This window comes from Phyllostomus discolor, chromosome 5 (assembly GCF_004126475.2).
Source record: "Phyllostomus discolor isolate MPI-MPIP mPhyDis1 chromosome 5, mPhyDis1.pri.v3, whole genome shotgun sequence".
Taxonomy (NCBI): domain Eukaryota; kingdom Metazoa; phylum Chordata; class Mammalia; order Chiroptera; family Phyllostomidae; genus Phyllostomus; species Phyllostomus discolor.
Window position 1 is genome coordinate 52833219 of NC_040907.2, and position 18849 is coordinate 52852067.

The 18849-nt window shown below is 35.4% G+C and overlaps 1 protein-coding gene and 1 long non-coding RNA gene across 2 annotated transcripts in view; both read right to left on the minus strand.

The window, feature by feature from the left end:
* The window catches only part of NEGR1 (neuronal growth regulator 1), an 838303-nt gene that overhangs the window by 169532 nt on the left and 649922 nt on the right, over positions 1–18849 (minus strand). The window lies entirely within an intron of this gene.
* LOC118500658 lies at positions 971–18814 on the minus strand. The gene is made up of 3 exons (XR_004903233.1): positions 18798–18814; positions 16093–16097; positions 971–1560 (listed from the first exon to the last, which is right to left on the minus strand). It is a non-coding gene; the product is annotated as an uncharacterized LOC118500658 (long non-coding RNA).

Below are 18849 nucleotides of genomic sequence, written 5' to 3' on the forward strand. Positions count from 1 at the left end.
AGATGATTTCACTTTTACCTGGAATCTAGAAAACAAAATAAAGGAACAAGCAGAACAGAAACAGGCTCATAGATACAGAGAACATTTTGACAGTTGCCAGATGGAAGGGGGACTAGGGTGATGGGTGAAAAAGGTTGAAGGGATTAAAAAGTACAAACCGGTAGTTCAAAAGAGTCAAGTGCATGTAATGTACAGCATAGGAAATACAGTCAACAATATTGTAATAACTATATATGATGTCCAGATGGGTAACTAGATTTATCAGGGCAATCACTTTGTAAGTTATATAACTGTCTCATCATGGGGGTTGTACACCTGAAACTAATATAATTATTGTATGTCAACAGTAATTTAAAAATTAAAAAAAAATTTAAAGAAGACCCTTAGTCTTCTCAACTTGAAAGAAAGAAAGAAAGAAAGAAAGAGAGAAAGAAAGAAAGAAAGAAAGAAAGAAAGAAAGAAAGAAAGAAGAAAGAAAGAAAGAAAAGAAAAGAAAAGAGAAAAGAGAAAAGGAAAGAAAAGAAAGCACAGCTTGAATTTGGAAGAGAGACAAAAAACTGTATCTAGGCAGTTAAGGCAAAGTTTAGTGTATTTTAGAGAGAAATAAAGAAATTTATTATTATTTCTCTTGCCATACTTGGTGACTCAGAGGCAAAATTTTCAGTAATGTTCTAGATTGCTATTTTAAGGTTGTTGAAGTCTTATTTATTTATTTATTTATTTATTGTTGTTGACACTATTGCAGATGTTCTTCATTTTTCCCAACAAGATAACACAGCTTTGTTGAAGTTACCCATGGTTCTTGCCCTTACTAAGTGCACAGTGGAGATACTAAATATCTGGTGCTTGGATTTTATTTGGGGTACTCTGGGAGAGAGCTGTGATGTGTCTCCTGGGTGAAAGGAAACCCGAAAGCATCATTATACATGAAGTCATTGAGGGATTTTCTTCCCCATTGAACTATAAATTGATGACTTGAACTGTGTTTCAGGTGACCCTCAAAATAGTTGGGACAGGTATGACTCACCAGTGGGGTCATTCCTTGTCCTCCATTCTTGCTTAAGCACGATTTTTTTTTTCCGATGGTGCAGGTTACAGTGTAACAAGTACTAGATTTTACAAAACAGGGTTCTAGCTTCATTATGTCCCCTGAACTGTTTCTGTGACTTTGGACTACTTAAATCTCTGGAGGACTCAGTTTCTTGAAAAACAGGAAAAAAAATTTTTATGCAAGATAATTTTGAGGACCAGATAAAATGTTTTTAAGTTGTTAGTGTAATCTGGGCAGTGTTATCTACTGTTGTTTTTCACAATCTGTTGACACACAGAGGAGTTTTCCAGGGGGAACCCATGTGTTAAGATTCTGGGAGGGAATAGCTTAGTAATGTTCATGTCTTTTATAGCAAGAAGCTGTTTTAATTTGTTATTATAGGCTGAAAGTTTTTATACATGGTCTTTTCTTTGGCAAGTGGCACATAGTTACATTTGTATCCCAATGGCACAGACACACACAAAACTGTATTTGCCTACCCTGCCTACAACTAAGTTGCTCACTGGGGGCTTGAGTATATACTATTTTTACCCCACTAGCTCTGATACATTAATTTGAGAAATATGCTGGGACTGTATGGCTTTACAAGTACTAAAATTACCTACACTTAAAAATTGGAAAGTGATGTATAACTACTACCAGTATTTTTTTGGTAAAAGATATAATATGCAATCTGTGTATTATAAAAACATTTCTTAGTTGTAAATGCATACCTCCAGTGGTCAAATTATCTTATGCTGTGTGATTAAATTGTTCCTTAATAATGCTGATAAGCTTTGTTTATACTGGGCACATTATTATTACTATTACTTTTAAAGAAAAATGTGCTGAAATATTATTGTATGACTCTAGATGCCTGTTTTTATTTAATACATGAAGAGATAATGAAAAAATTTTATAGAACGAATCATCACAGTCCTCAGAGGAAAACTAGTTGAAGTGTTTATAAGCTTTAACCAAATTGAAAGGTTAGAGAGTTAATAAAAGATTTTATTTGTAGCTGATACCTTAGTCCAAAGCCTTTGCAATTGTTTGTTGGCATTATTTTGTTTGAGTTTTTTTTGTTTGGTTTGTTTTACATTCATGAAAAAAGTCAGTTTATTGATGTCTCTTTTTGATTCTAAAATTGCCTACACTTAAAAATTGGACAGTTGTACAACATATAAGATATATTAGCTGATTATGAAATGAACTGATGATGTGTGAAGAAGTAAAATGTTTTCAGAAAACTAATACATTAATAAGTGAAGAGCTCATATACCATGTGAGAAAATCCTTATTAGTAAGTGGTACACATTTTAGTCAAAGATAGCATTTTATAATGACTTCCTTCTTAGTGATGAATATATTCAGGGACAGATTTATCTAAAGTTTTCTGAAAGTTAAGGTGGCAGAGTCACAGATGTTTAGTTGCCTCACAAAGCATATTTAAGAGAGATGTCATCACATTATTTAATCAATACGGGATTATTCCCTTAATTCCCTGGAGCACAGAGCATCTACTATAATCATAGTCTGAGTCAGCATCACAGATTTACCATTTTAACAAATAAGTAGTAGTTTTCTGTGTGGTTGACCAAATTGATTTTGCCATGATACAGGTCAAACAAAAATTATTGGCCAAAAATTTGCAAAACTAGGAGTAACAAAAACAATATAAAGCTTAGAATCTGAAATGTGAGATAATTATACAGACAGCTGATATCTTCAAAGTACACTTTTCATAACACACATTTTTCTAGAGTCAATAGCGTAAAACCGGCACAAACAAATACGCCTTGCTTGCATCCTAGGTAATTTTCATACAAAATCCAGTATAAGCCTGGAATGGGGCAAACTTTTATACTATAAAATTATAACTTGTTCAGGCCATATTTTTGAGCTTTAATTTTTCAAATTAACTTCAAGAATTAGCCTTTCTCTCTTATATTAAAACATGGATGATTTCTGGGTTTAAATTGGCTTTATTTGGTTTTGTTGCAAGTTCTTCATTAAAGTTTAAAATTCTGACAAGCCATTTAAACATTTGTGACTTTTCAGATCTCTTCCATTCCTTATTCTTACTCACGGCTACTGAAAGTACCCATTAGGCTTGCAGATGTGTAGTGTATTAACCTCCTCAAAGTTAGAGTCACTGCCATGGAAACAACATTAGGTATTAAATGCCTGACTGCACATGTCATTGTGCTGGACACCAATAAATAAATAGACATGTACCTTGGCTTTTAGTTTGTCACACCCTCAAAGGGACCCCTGGAGGAGTAATCAATGAACAGTTGGAAAGGATGGTTATTTTAGATTGGTTTGCTAATATCATCTTTAAAGCAATGTTCCTTTCCTGAGAGGACTGGAAAAGGAAGTGTCCCTAGAGGAGCCCAGGGCTAAATAAAACTTCCAGAGGCTGAGATCTTGTAGCAAATAAGTGTTTTGAGGAGAATCCTCATTGCTGGAGGCCTTCCTCTCCCACATATGAAATCACGTGGTATCACTACCTTTGGTTTAAGAACAGCTGTGAGTTTGTTTAATACACAAATGAGTTGCTGTGTGCTAAGAATATAAGTAGTTTGAAACTGAACAAGGAAGTTTGTTTTACTAAGGCATGTATAAGAAGTAAAATATGAGTTTAATCTTCACATGCCACCTAAGAAGACTGTAAAGACAGCTTTATCTAGAAATAAACAATGGCCATTATTAAAATGAGACCCAAATAGATTACAATGAAGTGAAGAGATAGAACCACCGCCTGAAGGGAAAAGAGCTTGGACATTGTGATATTCATGCTCCTTATTTTCCTGATAGCGATTTGAAAGCTTAAAAGATTTCTTTAAGGCCTTTATAGCTATCTGTTCACCAGCCAATGACATCCAGAGCTGTGAGATGCATTGTGTAAACCGGCAAGCTTGCCAGACCAATCTGTTTTTATCTGACTCTGTGTCCTGGAACTCTGTCTCACAGTCTCTCCTGGGTGAAGGCGAATGCATCACAGGAGAGAGCCAACTATCTATGTAGGGGCCTGAGCCTACTTTTTATTTTTGTTTCTTCCTGGCAAACCTATGGGAAAAATGGTTAGCCACAATAAAGACTGAGGAACCTATTTAGTTTATTGAATTTTTCAAAGTTAAATATATTTATTTAATCCCACTCCAGTTGAAAAATGAGGGAAACAAATTAATGGACATGGCACAACCTGCTCACATATTAAGAAAATGGTTAAACTAGGGGAAAAAAGCAACATTTGAGTCCCTGGCCAGATGTCCAATTTAGATCTTATCAGTTAATTCTGTCAGGGCAACAATGCACCCAGTTGAATAAACACTGTATTTTCTAGCTTTTCTTACAAAAAAAGTGGTATATGACACAGTTCAGGTAGAGAAGTATAAGTAAAGGTCGCCAGGTGGAGCTTCTGGGAAAGTTCTTAAAAAGAGAGCAGATTTACCCAGCCTGTGCCCTTTCCTTCTTCTTACTCAGGACACTGTTGTGATGTTGGAGTACAGTCTGCCATCTTTGCAAATGAGACAACCAACACATGCTAAGGTTGGAAGGATAGATGGTTTGGTCTTTGTTAAAACTGTGGTGCCAACATGACAATTTTTTTTAATTTCTAGATTTTAGTTGCACAAGGAAAACAAAACCACAAATATTTTAAGACACCATATATGAGACATCTTTTACTAGCAATGAAACTTAACCCCTAACTGATTTCTCTCTCCCTCTCTCTCTCTCTCTCTCTCTATATATATATATATAAACATACATGTTCATCTAAGAGCATGTTAATTAAAGTCTCTGAGTCTAATGTGTAACAGTCAGAATGTATGTTATCTTAACTTGGAACTCTGAATACAGTCGAACAGTTGTAGGCATATTCCATTGTACAAATATGTCTATCACTGAGGCCAGGTTTGCCAGGAGAATCTGGTGACTTGGCTTCTGGTCTGCGCTCTGACGCGAACTCTCATGATATATTGGACTTGTCATTGTGCTGCAGTCTCCCCATCCTGAATATTAAGGGCTAGATAAGATGGCCTCTTTAGGACTCTTACAGACTTTAGACCTAAGATCTAACAACTAGATACTTTTTCTTTCTTTATCTTAATCAATTTGTGATTTCACTTTTACTGTATTTTGGATTAAACAGAGTTTTATGAACCTGTCTGAGAAACTGTCTCTTTTTGCCTTGGGGATTTAAACACACTTCATCTCCCTGAAGTTCTCTAGCCAGGCTCTCCTTTTGCCTAACACTCATTCATTCTTAAGGTCTCAGACTAGACATCAATTTCTTTGGAAAGTCATACCTGACCCTTGAGTATTATATTCTTTGAGAGCATGTTAATACCTTCCACAGATTATATATTTCTTGAGAATTGGGGCTATGGCTGCCTTACTGACATTGAATTTCCAACAACTGACATGGATCCTAGGACAGAGTCCATATTTGGTAACGAAACTATGAATAAATGCATGTTTCTGTAAAGAAAAGATATTCCATTTTTTCAGATGGTGGGCTAATAAACCAATAATTTCCAATAGAATATGGTTTATTTATGTGTAGAGAAGTTTGGTTATAGTATGTATGTATTTATTTACATATGTATCAATGTCTGTCCAGAAAAAAGTTCAGCCATTGTTAATATAACTACAACAGTTTGTGCAACATCGATGTAACCTGGCAGCTCAGGAGAGTAAACTAGAATGGGTATGTGTGAACAATGATGACTTCATTGTATTAGCCAGTGGGAAGGTATACATGGCTGAGTAAGCATGTGTACTGTGTGGCTTTCACATTCAAAATGACTGGGCGAGTAGAGCAACAAATCTGCATCAAATTTTGCATTAAGCTTGAACATTACTCTGAAGAAACTATTCAGATTATTCAAAAGGTCACAGCTATGGGCAACTGGTGACTGACAGCTTCATCATGACAATGTGCCCCCTCATGCATCATTTCTTGTGCAGAATGTTTTTTGCAAAACATCAAATCACCCAGGTGACTCAGCTGCCCTACAGCCAGATTTGGTACCTTGTGACTTATGGCTTTTCTCTAAACTAAAATCACCTTTGAAAGGGGAGAGGTTCCACACCATCTATGAGATTCAGGAAAATATGATGGGGTAGCTGGTGGCGATTGGGAGAGCTGTGTGAGGTTCCAAGGTGCCTACTTTGAAGGGATTGCCTACTCTGAGCTGTCATTGTCTATGTACAATGTTTCTTTTATCTTCTTCAATAAATGTCTCTATTTTTGATATTACATAGCTGGATACCTTCTGGACAGAACTCGTATGTTTATATATACACACACATATAAATATATATAAATATATTGATATAAAATCAATATATACTATATATAATTAATATATATGATTATATATAAATATATTTTATATGTTTATATGCATATAAACATATAATTATTATATACTACATAAACACATAAATTTAATACATTAATCTATATTAATATATTAGTTATATACATAATTAATGCCTTTTCATAATATTTAGAGACATTTTCTAAATACATACAGGTTCTGACCAGATTAGTCATGGAGATTAATGGAAACACTGCAGATACTTGATGTGGTTTGAACAGCACTAGTGTAATTCATAAACATAGCCCTCAATGGCAACTTTCCTAAAATGATTTCAAGGAAAATAAAAAGCTCATTTTAAAATTTTTACTTGAGAGTATTTTTTAATTTTATTTTTACAGAGAACCCAAATGATCAGTTGGAGAAATGAGCAATGAAATAACTAGTGGGCATTTGACTGAATGCCCTTTGGATAGGTTATGCCCCACCTCACCTGCAGAATCGAAAACGAGCTTGCCCTTTGAAAGTAAATTATGAAAGCAACTGATCAGAACAAATATATGCAAAATTACCTTTTAAGGACAAAAAAGATTATATAGCAAACAGAATTTAACAGAAATCTGTTTGACTATATGAACACATTTAAACAAAGAATATGTTACCTCTAAGGGTAAAGAAACAGATCTAGGATCTGGTTGGCTGCATACATAGATAAAGAAACATCACAGAGGTAAATCTGGGAAGAGGAGAGAATTAGAGATGGATGTCAGGTATATACCACTCAGAGAAAAGACAGCCGGGGTTACTGAAGTTTGTGCATATTTTGTCCTACTGGTAAAACTGCCATTTTTTGAGAAGAATGAAACAATGTTGATTTTACACTGATGCCATTAAATATTTGATTTATTTATATCTCCTTGTTCTGATTCCATGCTCATCAAACAACCTGCTGATTATGACTTGGTGTCCTATGCAGGGCTGTCTCCAGAGAGTGAGTGGCTAATCCTACAGATTTCAAGTGTTTTCTCTCCTCACACAGTGATATCTCATGATGAATTAATAAAATGACTTCTGATTATAGCATAGCTTCTCCTGTAGCTTCATTTTAGTAACAGAAGGAGCTGATTATGATAATATGAACATTATAATCCAAGTCACTCTCTTACTGTAAATCAATGAAGCAGTATTCTGAGGTCTACTCAGATATATGTTTTGGACTCCTATATTTTTATTCAGTATCAGTTTCTCATAGTCTGCTAAATCCTAGCCAGTGAACTAGAGAGACTCTCTTGGCTTTCAAGATAGAGGTCCAGAATCTAGAATACGGTGCCCGAAATAACCCATTTTCAAACCTAATCAAACTCCCCTTAGAGTCTTATTAGTTAATGAAGGGTGTTCCTTGGACTCACGACATTACCATCCTTGGGAAGTTGAGGAAATTTAGAATCTCAGCTTATGTTTCAGAAGTATTGAATCTGTGCATTTACCCAGGTCCTCAGTATATCATTGTGCCTAGTGCAGTTTGGGAGGTGCTACTTCAGAACATAATCCACCATGTTTGTCTCCCCATCTCTCAGGTTGTGGGAAAACACTCCCTTACCAGTCTTTCACACTGCTGCATGTTTTGTTGGGAATGCCAAGGCCTCAGTAAAGAATAAAGAGTAAATGCTCTTTGTTCAAGGTCTTGTAGAATGAGGTAATGTCTCCCTCTGAGCAGGCTTGCTTACTAGCTGCTATAAAACCCTGGGATACCAAAGCTCAGTGATCTTCTCCTTCAACAGAACCCGAGGCATCTATGCATCCATGCAGCCCATTCATGTTGCTTCTGTAGGAATCTTGGGCTCAGGGGACAGATGCAAACTTGGTGACTCTCTGGCTACTGTGAATAATAAAGTCTTACATCTCTGACCCAGAAGTTTTGCATTTCCTGCCAACATCCATGAAACTGTGCTAACATTAGCCTATAAGTAGAGTAAAATCTCAGATACTTCATAGACATTGACATAAGATTTCCTTAGCCCCCCCCCCTTTTTTAGCATAGTTGCCAAAAGCAAAGTGTTGGGAGATCTGATTTCTTACCTAGGTTCTACCATTAACTAGTTATGCCAGAAAATACTTTTATCTCTTCTCTGTGGAAGGATTTCTGCATGTATAAAATGAGGAGTGGCAGAGAAGCATGAAAGAGTTGATGAGAATTTATAGATGCTTAGTTCCTTAAGAACAGGGTCAATGTCTTAAGAACTTTTTGTTATTGTGCTCCCCCCTAAGGCTCAGCACATTTTTTCAATGTTGGAAATATCAATAAATACATGCCCCATTTTGGCCCAAGGGGTTTGTGACTCTTTCAGAAAACAAAAAACCTTATTATTTTCCTTACTCATACTTGGGAAAGCAACAGGAAGATATTGGTCAAGGTTGAAGTTATGTAAAGCAATTAAGTCTAGGGATCTAATGTACATCACAATAACTATAGGTAATAACACTGTATTAAATGCTGGAAATCTGCTAGAAGGGAGTTCAGATGCTCTCACCCCACACACACAAACTATAACTATGTGGGCGATATAATTGGCTTGACTGTAGTAATCATCTCACTATGTGTGTACATACAAAAATCATCATGCTGTGCCTTTTAATAATTTTTATTAAAAATGATTTAAAAAACACAATTTCACTTGAAAAAAGAAGGGTAAGTTTTGTACAGATTTTGGGAAGTGTTTATTAAAAACATGGGTAGATCTTCTCCTTTTCTCTGTTCTTCTTCCTGCAGCCTGAAGTATAAATATGATGCTTTGAACTGGCATACCTTTGACCACAAAGGAACTTGGGAACAGATGCTACAAAGTAAAACAAAGTCATTCAAGGACACTGTGTCCTTGATATTATGTGGCTATTTCAGCTCCAGATGTTGTTTCAGGCTTATACGTCGGAGAAAATTAGTTGTATTTTGTTTAAGTCATTATTTTGGGTTTTGTCACTCACCACTATTCCCGATCCTAAAATTGATGCTTTAGAAACAGTATCTAGAAAGTTATCCACAAGATTTCAATACTAATGAATAAAATTGATAAATTGGTACATAAAGTACTTCTTCCTGTCTGGTGGAGGGTCTCTAAGCACTTCAGCTTCATAGATAGTTGATGGTGAAGTGGAATGTAGATAAAATTACTTGCTTTTGTTTCTAGACATTTGTTTTAGACATTTAGTTTCAAAGGTCATTTTACATAAGACAAATGTTAGAATTTTACAGTTTTAAAGGATCAGCTGTGATCCTGTGAAGCCTGTGACAAGGCTGGAACCATCAACAAGCCATTGACAGTTTGAAGGGAACAACCAAGCTCCTATAAGTGACAAACATAAATATGTACTTAAATGACCACATATCTGATCGTGTTTTAGAAGGGATTGCAACAATTATAAACTGTACACTTAATGATGGTCATGAAGAACTGAAATCGATATTAGCTGATTTTTAATCTAGCTTTACGGACTCACACACACATTGTTGAATTAATCATCTCCAAACATCATAATAAAAGGTTCCAGTTTATTGTTTTCCATCTACGTAGTAATAAACCCAATTTTTAGTCTGAAATTGTTCTGCATAAAGTTGTCGGTTTGCTGCATTTTCCTCTATAAACAACAACAATAATAACAACATAGCATAGTATGTTTCAAAATTGTTAAAATTTAGGCCTACGTGACATTGAACTGAACTATTATAAATCACAAAGGATAATAATAATGTCCTTTGTATTTGAAGAGAATGATTCTGAATCACTATCAGCAGAATACTGGCTAGAAGCTAATATCTTTTTTTTTCTTTCTTCCTTTTGTTTTTTTTTTTTCAGTACGAATACTCTCTCTAAACTCCTGAAGCCGCGATTATCTTATCTAGATAGAACACTGTGTTACATTTTGCCTTTCCTCATTCTCTAATTGAGCCTAGATACTAAGTCTGATCTCACAACCTGCCATACTGATCAGAAGCTGCTATATGTTTCTCCTAATACTTCCCTTTCCCCACATTACCATTCAGCCATTAATAGAGTGTGATATGCACAGCAGTTTATATTACTTGCAGATTAATAGAGGGGCTGGGTTTGTGCTAAACCATTTTATCTTTCTCACCTGAGGAAAATACATACTAAGCCAGATATTTCACTGGAAAGAAGATACCATAACTAAGTTGGTAGAACTATCTCTATGGCCTGTTTTCCAAGAAATAAAAATAATTTTTAAGGTTAGCTATTAGCTGTTACTGTGACATTACTAATCACAAGTTTCTCTAATTAGAAAACAATGTGTTATAAATGTATTTGGGGAAGTTTCCTTTGGGTTCATTCAGTGGCTAGAGTATTTAACTTTATTATGGTATGCAGATATTAAATATTTTGCTCTCAAGTGTCTTTAGAGAGCTTCTTTTAGCATCCTGTATAATTTGAAGGAAAAGAGACTAGACGTAACAATGATAGTGTGCATTAGTGGATAGATTAACAGATTAACAGTGTACTAGAAAAAAAAATAGGGGGGTGGTTTTAAAAATCTCATTAAATAGTTCATAGTAATTGTTTTACTACTTGATTAGCACAACAGATCAATGGAGTGAACTAAGTTCTCTTCCTTTAAGTAAAATTGGCACAAGCATTTGTGGTTTTCTGGAAACATATAAGGAGGTAAGTTATAGGTGTATGTATCTGAGTAGTGCCAAAGTGGCAGAGGGATTAAGGCTCAGACCAAAAGCAGTCTTCATCCTAGTAACTGGGGTTGCTTTTGAGACAACTTACCTGAGACAACTTAAGAACCGGAGTATATTGCAATATTCCAAATATACTTATTTGTCTTTTTGGTCACTAACATTTTAAAGCTTATTAGTAGTACATAAAAATAGCTTTTTAGCTGAAAACACTTCTAGAACATGCTAAAATGGAGACAGTTGTACTTGAACAACAATAAAAAAAAAGTTCTTTTTTAAAAAGAAGGTAACATTTGCTTATAAGGCCTTTCATGAACCCTCATCTGCCTTTCTCCCTATTCGCATCTTTAAATGGTTCCTTTAGTTGTCTTCAGTGCTTTGTCCATATGGATGTTCTTTTATTCATTAACAATTTCTGCCTCTCTCTCTCTCCTCTACAAATTATCCACACTTTGTGGTAACTATTTGTGTCCCAAACCTCCCTTTCAAACACAGCAGTCTTCAAAGGTTAGGAATCAAGTCTTCTTAGCTCACCTTTATATTTCAAACATAGCGCAGAACTAGGCATTTTAATGGTCAATAAATTAAGTGAACAAATACTAAAGTTTAAAAATTATGACATTAATTCTCAAAGTATGCAGCCTATAAACTGTAGTTTTCTTATTGTAAACATGTAAGAAGAATGTGAAAATGATTTAATTTGGGGGGCAGCTGATATAAAAAAAATTGATTCCATCTATGTTGAAAAGCAACTTCAAATGTGTTCCTCCTCCCCTGACTCCGGGCAGATTAGGGGGAGATAACACTGGATCTGAAATACATTGTGCTGTTAATGTGAGACTTTGAGCACATTTAATGATCAGGTATTATATTTTTTCTCTCTGGTTCCATAGGATTAAAACATTATAAGGTAAACATCCCTCCAGGTTTCACAGTTTTAATGTAAAATGTTGCTTAAAAGTGAATGTGGAGTAGGAATGAGGCATAGTGATAGATTCTATTTTAAGGGGACAGTATTTTAAGTTGCAGCAAATGTAAACAAGAAATTTTGTGCGCTTGTGTGGACACTTGGGTACGCATGAGTTTATCATGAAGACAGAACAAAATCCCAAGTGTATCAGGAGTCATTATATGGGTTTGAAGGGACTAATTGAAATCATCCCTAACGTACAATAAAGTTCAAGAAAGTATAGATATAACATGGGGGATTGAAGTTACGTAAGAAAGGAAAGACAACTAATTAATCCCTACTAGGCACCAGGTGCTTCACATATATATTCTGTTTAGTATATGCTACTAATTACATTAATATACTAATTAATATACTGTTTAATATAATAGCTCAAAACTTTCTTATAATTATATAATCTTATAGTTAATCTTAATTATGAGAATGTAAAATAAGGATATAAAGAAAGTAAGTTCTGTGTGAAAAGTAGTTTTGTGAGGAGGGTGGATGCTTTAGAATTCACATGTAGAACAGAGAGGTAAACATGAAAAATAGAAATGCAGAACGAAAGCCTATTAGGACCTGGAAGAGCATTTGTAATGTTTCTTCATGCCAGTCTTACAAAATGTTTTGGAACAGGGAGGGAGGTGTGTCATAGAATGCAATGACATAAAGACCTATAGAAAGTTCAGTAAACATATTGTTTTTTAAAATTGTGCTTTCAGAACTATAAAATTCAATGTGTCTCTGAGCTTTTTATCTATCTAATAGCATGATATTATATTGCCTTATTTTTCCCTCATCAATTTTCATTTTCCCTAAATTTTAGTACATATATCAAAGGATTAGAGTCAGATAAGATTCTGTGAGAGAAGCTACATTTTCTCAAATCTAAATAAACAACAATAAACCAAATATCCTTAAGCAGCCAGTTCTGTGACTAAGAGAATATATTTTAAAAGTAAGCCTGATTTTTCCCCAGGAACGTATGAGAAAATCTTCCTGCAAATTTCAAGCACAACCAAGTTGCTTCCCAAATTGGCCATTTGCACTCCAGGGCTGAAGCTGAAAGTGCACAGAATTGCCTGAGTAATTCAATTGCAGGCAGAATCAATGCTAGTGTGAACGCTGCCCTGGTCAAAGGTTGGCCCTTGGGCTGCAGCTTCAATCAATTTTGGGTAAGCTAAGTTTGATTACATTTTCAGTGATGAAGCTTTCAAAAGCAATTTTGAACTTGCCTATTCAGGAACTGTTTAGTTCCATCTCAAATCTATCCTCCTGGTTAGAGAAGCATCTACCTATCTCATTTGGTAGTAATTAAGTTCTGGAGTTGAGGAAAAATGAGAGAAAGAAGGGGAAAAAAGGGGATAATTCAGAAAGTAGAACATAAATAGCAGATGAGAGTGCCCAACTCTAATAGTATGTGAGTCAGTAATGGTTTTTGTCTTTTTGAAATATGTATAATGATGACAAGAATGAGAGGGAAAAAAGAGTCAGGGAGTATGGTAACAAGGAAAAGTAAACAATGGAAGATTATTATGATAGTGGTGTGCAGCGGTCTAAGACTATTTTGACATATAAGGCCCATGCTTTCAGGTGTTGCTGGCAGGAGGGATGTTGGGGAAATACAGGGGGTTCTGAAGTGGGAAGCAAAATGGGTGTAACAAAGAATGTCAAATACAAACTCCAACAGGCGGTACACTAGCTTGAGAGAAATAAACCCTTTCAATTAATCTTCTTCCAGCAGAGTCAGGCCTGCAGAGTTGTTGTGCCACCACAGCTCATGCAAGTCTCCTCAAAAATGAATTTACTCAGTGAAATGGTTTGATTATAGATATTATCTACATTTGGGTAAGTATATTATTATATCATAAACTACAGTGCTCCCAAGATGTTATGATTTTTTTTGGAGAAAATATAAAGTTCCCTATAGGTACAGCCAGTAACTCTTAAAATACAAGCTATTCTTCCAGTTTTAGGAAAATATATTGTTATAACTTGTCTTAGGAAGTACTTCGGAAAACCTGTGATTCCTTGTAAATGGACTGAATGGTACTCTAATGGTTGTTTGACAAGAAATCTGGTCTGCCTCACTAATCAGGCTGCCCCACAGATACACTAATTTGATTGATTAAAAAATTAAAGGAAACCGAAGAGCACGTGACTGTCTAATAACACAGTTTAGAGCTGAGTAACCAAGATTACCTTTTCTCCTTAAAACTGTTGGAAGAGAAAACTTGTAAAAAAAGTATAGAATTGGAAAAACTCGACTTACTAAAAATGTCTGGTCATGCCATAGGTGAAATAACATTTTTATGCAAGCAAGTCTTACTTGATTTGTTCAAATCTTACTTAAGTATAAATTGGGCCAGATCTAGTTTGTGTCTCTGGAGAGAGATCCTAATGGATTGTATGTATAAGTAAGGAAATTCATCCCGTGCTGCATGGACACACTCGGTAAGGGCCTGGCTCTTCAGTCCCTTCCCCCCGAGTGTTATGGCCACTGAAACGGAATTGACAGCGCTTCAGAGAAAACATGGCCTATTGAAATATCATTCCTTTCGCAATTAATTCCTTCTCTTTTCTTAAATCTGGAACACCAAACCAGTCCTATTTTTGTTTTTTAGAAAGAGAATCACAGCATGGAAGTAGAAGTGGGAAAGTAGCTCAGACATTATCATATGATCAAACCATTAGATCATACTTCACATCTCGTCCCAGCTGCAGAGAAAACAGTGCATGCTGGGTAAATATTCTTTAAGAGACTTCTTAGAAATAATGGGAGGAGGCTCTCTCAACAATGTCTAATATGGTTCTGTCAGAGTAAAGACTAGGAAAGCCAGTATTGAAATAGAAGGTGGTAATATGTTTTTTTTTTAAGGCTGGAAATGTTGGCATATTTTATTTTTTCAAAGTCTTAACAGCCACAACTCCCATATGTATAGGGTCACGTTTTGGTCTAATTTGTTATAGGGTTAGCGTTTTGTGAAATAAAACAGCAAGCAAAAAGCTCTATGCTAGTGCCTTTTCATAGGTTATTGGCCAATGGAATTGAAACTGTGAACATAAAGGAAATTTCCCTGAAGAGTAAAATTCTTTGCAGAGATGACAACATGATTAGGCCAGCAGTGCTATTGAGCTAAACTTTATGGAAACTCACCACAGAGCAAAACACATTAAAATGCAATTTTTTCTGTCAATAAAAAATAATTTTGAGTTGAACAACAAAAATGTACAGAAGGGAAAATATTGGCAGCATTTTCACTTTGTTAAGGAGTAAATGTAACTGTTATTTAATAACAATTAATCAATAAATGTTATTTTAAAAGATATAGATTTCTTAGAACCTTAAAGCATTATAGTGAAAGAGAGCTTGGAGATTCATTATTCTACTCTCCTGCTTTATGGATGAGAAAACCGAGGCCAGAGAGTGTTTTACCTAAGCATTCTCAAGCAAAGGCTAGAATTTAAAACTGACTCTTAAGCTAGGGCTCCCAATAAAATTTTATGGTTACATTCAAAACTCTTTTTAATTTTTTAATATCTTTTTTGACACTTAATTTCCACAAAGCTGATACATTGCAAGGCTGATCAATGACAGGGGCAAATACCAAAGCTCCCTTCTCTCTTTGGCATTTACTGAGTCTTTGCCAGCTATAGGGACATATGTACAGTCTCAGTAGCTTGAGGATGCAGCTGTCAAATTGCCTCTTAACCTGAGAGAAATACATTAGTAGAGTAATTAATCTTGTACAACCCTCTCTATCAACCTGACCGCTTTTTTCCATCAGTGCAAGTGAATGCTTGTGTGCATGGATGATTTAATTAATAATTCTAACAAATAAGACAATATCATAGTGATATACATAAGTGCGTTAATAAATGAATCAAAGAACCAGTGCTGTTCTGGGATATTCAGTTAAATAAAGTTACATGGTTATTAAGGGGATGTAGATCTAAGTCTCTTTTGGTTTACCCTTCAATGTTTGATTATACATAACAGAAAGGAAAGAAAAGGAAGCGTGCTAACAACTAAATAGCACTTGCTTTGGATTAGGCACTATGTATTAGTCATCTTATAGACCCTATCTCATTTAATGTTCACAAACAAATTCTATAAAATAAGTGATTTTCCCTACTTTATAGATGAGATAGCTGAGACTTGAAAGCTGGGGTCAAGAGAACTGTTAACATCCTGCAGTGTGGGGGACTATTGTTTCAATCAGGTTGGTATGAGTCCGAAGATCTTGTGGGGGAGGGTGGAGAAAGCACTGGAAGTGGGCAAAACTAAGCTCTAGCCCTTTGTCTGTGGTGACAACGCAGCTTTGAGTTCTGACTCACCTTCTTCAGGCTTCAAATACCTCAGCTACAAAGTAAACAGATTGGTCTAGACCAAAGATGTTAAAACCAAATTTTCTGGAACTCGATGACTTCTCGACAGGCCTTAGGGTCACTGTGTCATTTGATATAAAAGGAAACAGAGGGAATTTTCCAGGTTTATCTTTAAATCACCCAAAGTAACTTCAGTTTTATATTTGGTATATAGAAAGGTTTGCATAAGGTTTCATTTAAGGAAAGAAAGAAATCCACTGCTTTAAAAAATTTGAAAAACATTGAGTAGGTGATATCTGAGACCACTCTAGCTCTAACGTCCTGACAGTTGACATGGGCAACTAAAGCTCTATTAGTGTTTGTATTTGGTTCTCACTGGTGGCAATTTGGAGAGCTGGGCCACCACAGGTCCCAGCAGCTCCTCTGTTTCAGTCTGTTGTATTACTCAGAAATGGCACTTAATGACCACCTTGTATCTGGCTTCTCAAGAATACACACAGGTTTTAGGTAAGGTTGGGGAAAAAATGAAATCCTCTTGTTTTACCCATACTCCAGCAAATATGTCTGCATTGGCTGACTATTGTTTGGTCTTACAATTATGTCAGTGCCTGTGTATTGCTGGTGAGTAGAGAGTGATTCGACAAGCCAATTTAACTATACCAAAATCTACCTGCAACTGTAAACCTAATTTTTTACAAATATTTATTGCTAAAACTCCAACAGAAGTCTTCCCATTAATATAAACCTGTAAGGATAAAGCAAGTTACCTCACACAGCATGCTGTCTTCAACAATCACCAAGTCCAAATTTATTACTGCTATCTCTTTTAAGTTGCAGGAGGGGAGATCAAGTTCATTCTAAAACATGAATCATTCAGATTTGTGATATCAACTTTCACATGAAATCAAGGTTCATCATAATAGTCAAAAATAACAGAGCCCATGCAATTGCTAACTGGCATATGGGACATTTGAAGCAAACAGAGAGATGAAATATTACCTGCAAGGGCGCAGCTGGTTCTATATTCAACAAATCAGTGAAAAAATAATGTTTTCCTGCATCAGTCAGATCTAGAGGGAAACACTGTTATGCTACCCACATTCTTACTTTCTCTAATAGTCTCTTCCATTTCTTTTTGGATACTAGCTACTGATTATATATATATATATATATGTATACACACACACACACACACACACACACACACACACATATATATATATATATATATATATATCAAAGAGGAAGTATCCATCAAATTAAGCACACTGGGAAGAAATATTCTCTAACATAAGAGATTTTCCAGAAAGTTAAATAGCACAAATTGTATAAAGAATTTAAAATTTGAACTTCATTATTGTCTCCACAGGTTGCTAAGGCAGGGAAAAGACAGTTTTGATGGGTCTTTTGAATATTTTATGTGTAATATATCTGAGACAAATGGTTTCTTATTGGGATAAAAATGTGTGTGCCTGTGGGCACATAGTCATTCAAGAAAAGAAGTCCCTGTATCATCATTAAGACTTATCTTCAGCCCTGGCTGGTGTGGCTCTGTTGATTGAGTGCTGGCCTGTGAACCAAAGGCTTGCCATTCAATTGCCAGTCAGGGCACATGCCCAGTCAGGGCACATGCCTAGGTTGTGGACTAGGTCCCCAGTAGGGGGTGTGTGAGAGGCAACCACACACTGATGTTTCTCTCCCTCTTTTTCCTTCTCTTCCTCTCTCTCTAAAAATAAATGCATACAATCTTTTTTAAAAAAAGACTTATCTTCTAGGAAGATATTTGACACCACACTTTTGAGAATACATTAAAGAGGGGGTTGGCATCCACACATTGTAATAATATTATTGTTATCTACTTGGGGCTGTAAACAAAGACTCTGTTAATATTAAAGCTTGAATTGTCCCAAATATTTTCATATATTGGGTCTCAGGAGAAGGCTGTATTAAAACTAAAGCTATGCAAGCTTTAAGCACTTGGTTTATGTAGTTTTCTTCCTTCTAATTGTTTTTCCTTATTTCCCTTTAGCTTATGAGTCTTTTAATACATGTTCTATAATACATATCTGTTCTTTTGTGAAAGTGGGAAATGAAACATATATAAAATGTCTTACTTACATATGTGACTTTTATTGGTTATTATATTACTGATCAAAAGGTGCTGTACATTTGATGGATTGGACCCATAGATGGCAGAATGGGACCATTCAGTTCACATTCTTTAAGGAGAACACTTAGACGAATCACTTCTTTTAGTTGCTTAGCTTCAGGAAGCAAAAAACACAGTTGAAAATTATAAGAAAATACCAAATAATTATGAATCCCAATTTTTTACTTAATAAACTTTTTCTATGAATAGCTGGCACATTGTATCCATTACTAATTTTGTTAAAACACTTGCTCCCTGAGGCTGATCTACAGTTACTGCAAAATATTCTTATTCTCTCTCTCTTTCACGCACACACACACACACACACACACACAAAGAGACTTTTTAAATGCAGACATA